General features: G+C 40.0%; 1 non-coding gene across 1 annotated transcript; it reads right to left on the bottom strand.

Annotated features, from left to right (window-relative positions):
• Positions 1–3,288: 3,288 nt before the first annotated feature.
• Positions 3,289–3,370, bottom strand: trnal-uag. The gene has a single exon. It is a non-coding gene; the product is annotated as a tRNA-Leu (tRNA).
• Positions 3,371–3,706: the final 336 nt, after the last annotated feature.

The following is a 3,706-nucleotide window of genomic DNA, read 5'->3' as shown; positions in this document are numbered from 1 at the left end:
CACTCTGCTCATCTTTTTAGGTGCAAGGGTTGGAAAATCAACACCCTTCACTCTTTGTCTTATTTCTCTGGCATTACTTATTTTAGAATATTGTAACCAGCAGCAAGTGAGTAGGTTTAGGTCTGTGTAAATATGGGCCGAGCATTTACCTGGGCTGATCTTGTGAACATCTCCTTTTGCATATTCACTGTAAAGAGCCATTACCCCTCCCACTACCAAGTATTGTTCCAAAAACAGTAGGACATACATTTTTTGATTGCAAATGAATTGTCCAAAAACAATGGAGCAGGTGAAAGTGTTTGTGATAGGTACATAACAAATCACTTGATGTGATCAAAAGGGATTGTCAGAATGAGTAACGTCATGTCATTAAGGGTGGAGCCTTTAGCAGGTGGAGACATTTCACTTTAGACACTGCGAGAGATATTCTAACCAGCATCAAGTAATTGGGATTAGGTCTGTGTGTGCATGTGTAACGGCCTTGCATTTACCTGGGCTTAACCTGTGAACAACTACTTTTGCATATTCACTGTAAAGAGCCATTACCCCTGCCATTGCCAACAATTGTTCCCAAAACAGTAGGACATACATTTTTTGATTGCAAATGAATTGTCCAAAAACAGTGGAGCAGGTGAAAGTGTTTGTGATAGGTACATAACAAATCACTTGATGTGATCAAAAGGGATTGTCAAAATGATTAACGTCATGTCATTAAGGGTGGAGCCTTCAGCAGGTGGAGACATATAAATATGTTCATTTACCATTAAAAAACAAAAGTACAATCATGAAACACATACTACTTAGATAATATTATGGCTGAAATCTGCGAGAGATATTCTAACCAGCATCAAGTAATTGGGATTAGGTCTGTGTGTGCATGTGTAACGGCCTTGCATTTACCTGGGCTTAACCTGTGAACAACTACTTTTGCATATTCACTGTAAAGAGCCATTACCCCTGCCACTGCCAACAATTGTTCCCAAAACAGTAGGACATACATTTTTTGATTGCAAATGAATTGTCCAAAAACAGTGGAGCAGGTGAAAGTGTTTGTGATAGGTACATAAAAAAATCACTTGATGCGATCAAAAGGGATTGTCAGAATGAGTAACGTCATGTCATTAAGGGTGGAGCCTTCAGCAGGTGGAGACATTTCACTTTAGACACTTGTGGCAACAGAGATATAGCGATAGAAAGGATACAGACTTCATGCTGATCTAAAGCATTGCAATTAGCAGAGGATGGTTTCAATCCATCGACCTCTGGGTTATGGGCCCAGCACGCTTCCGCTGCGCCACTCTGCTCGTCTTTTTAGGTGCAAGGGTTGGAAAATCAACACCCTTCACTCTTTGTCTTATTTCTCTGGCATTACTTATTTTAGAATATTGTAACCAGCAGCAAGTGAGTAGGTTTAGGTCTGTGTAAATATGGGCCGAGCATTTACCTGGGCTGATCTTGTGAACATCTCCTTTTGCATATTCACTGTAAAGAGCCATTACCCCTCCCACTACCAAGTATTGTTCCAAAAACAGTAGGACATACATTTTTTGATTGCAAATGAATTGTCCAAAAACAGTGGAGCAGGTGAAAGTGTTTGTGATAGGTACATAACAAATCACTTGATGTGATCAAAAGGTATTGTCAGAATGAGTAACGTCATGTCATTAAGGGTGGAGCCTTTAGCAGGTGGAGACATTTCACTTTAGACACTTGTGGCAACAGAGATATAGCGATAGAAAGGATACAGACTTCATGCTGATCTAAAGCATTGCAATTAGCAGAGGATGGTTTCGATCCATATATATTGTAACCAGCAGCAAGTGAGTAGGTTTAGGTCTGTGTAAATATGGGCCGAGCATTTACCTGGGCTGATCTTGTGAACATCTCCTTTTGCATATTCACTGTAAAGAGCCATTACCCCTCCCACTACCAAGTATTGTTCCAAAAACAGTAGGACATACATTTTTTGATTGCAAATGAATTGTCCAAAAACAGTGGAGCAGGTGAAAGTGTTTGTGATAGGTACATAAAAAATCACTTGATGTGATCAAAAGCGATTGTCAGAATGAGTAACGTCATGTCATTAAGGGTGGAGCCTTCAGCAGGTGGAGACATTTCACTTTAGACACTTGTGGCAAGAGAGATATAGCGATAGAAAGGATACAGACTTCATGCTGATCTAAAGCATTGCAATTAGCAGAGGATGGTTTCGATCCATCGACCTCTGGGTTATGGGCCCAGCACGCTTCCGCTGCGCCACTCTGCTCGTCTTTTTAGGTGCAAGGGTTGGAAAATCAACACCCTTCACTCTTTGTCTTATTTCTCTGGCATTATTTATTTTAGAATGTTGTAACCAGCAGCAAGTGAGTAGGTTTAGGTCTGTGTAAATATGGGCCGAGCATTTACCTGGGCTGATCTTGTGAACATCTCCTTTTGCATATTCACTGTAAAAAGCCATTACCCCTCCCACTACCAAGTATTGTTCCAAAAACAGTAGGACATACATTTTTTGATTGCAAATGAATTGTCCAAAAACAGTGGAGCAGGTGAAAGTGTTTGTGATAGGTACATAACAAATCACTTGATGTGATCAAAAGGGATTGTCAGAATGAGTAACGTCATGTCATTAAGGGTGGAGCCTTTAGCAGGTGGAGACATATAAATATGTTCATTTACCATTAAAAAACAAAAGTACAATCATGAAACACATACTACTTAGATAATATTATGGCTGAAATCTGCGAGAGATATTCTAACCAGCATCAAGTAATTGGGATTAGGTCTGTGTGTGCATGTGTAACGGCCTTGCATTTACCTGGGCTTAACCTGTGAACAACTACTTTTGCATATTCACTGTAAAGAGCCATTACCCCTGCCACTGCCAACAATTGTTCCCAAAACAGTAGGACATACATTTTTTGATTGCAAATGGACTGTTAATCTTGTAAAAACATGGTAATGCGATCCAACGCATTTATATTAGCAGACGATACTTTTAATCAACCTCTGGTTTAGGAGTGTTTTCGAGTCCATAATAAATGTTTAGTTGACATTAGACACTTGTGGCAATGAATGAGTATTTCACATTGAACACTTGTGATTGTGTGGTCTGTTGAAAACAGGGCAATGCGAGTACAGATATAAACGATGGAGTCAGCACGGAGTGTACAAAGTTGCCACTTATCATTTTAGTTGCTTCACCAAGCTATGTTATAAGAGTCCTGTGCAACATGTAGGTATGTCAGGCAATCAGATAAGTTGCTTTACTTGATATGTGACATTCGCAAATGGCAGTGGTGGGATTTGAACCCACGCCTCCAGAGAGACTGGAGCCTAAATCCAGCGCCTTAGACCACTCGGCCACACTACCTGCGTGCATCAGTTCTCTACATGGTGACACACACTGGGACCGTAACTAAGAGTACACTTGTTATCAGTGAGCCAATACTTTATTAATACATGTTATCAACACCCTTCACTCTTTGTCTTATTTCTCTGGCATTATTTATTTTAGAATATTGTAACAAGCAGGTCTGTGTAAATATGGGCCGAGCATTTACCTGGGCTGATCTTGTGAACATCTCCTTTTGCATATTCACTGTAAAGAGCCATTACTCCCTCCCACTACCAAGTATTGTTCCAAAAACAGTAGGACATAAATTTTTTGATTGCAAATGAATTGTCCAAAAACAATGGAGCAGGTGAA

The sequence above is a fragment of the Sander lucioperca genome, chromosome 14, assembly GCF_008315115.2.
Source record: "Sander lucioperca isolate FBNREF2018 chromosome 14, SLUC_FBN_1.2, whole genome shotgun sequence".
Taxonomy (NCBI): domain Eukaryota; kingdom Metazoa; phylum Chordata; class Actinopteri; order Perciformes; family Percidae; genus Sander; species Sander lucioperca.
The sequence above is the reverse complement of the archived record's forward strand: the minus strand, read 5'-3'. Positions and strand labels throughout refer to the sequence as shown.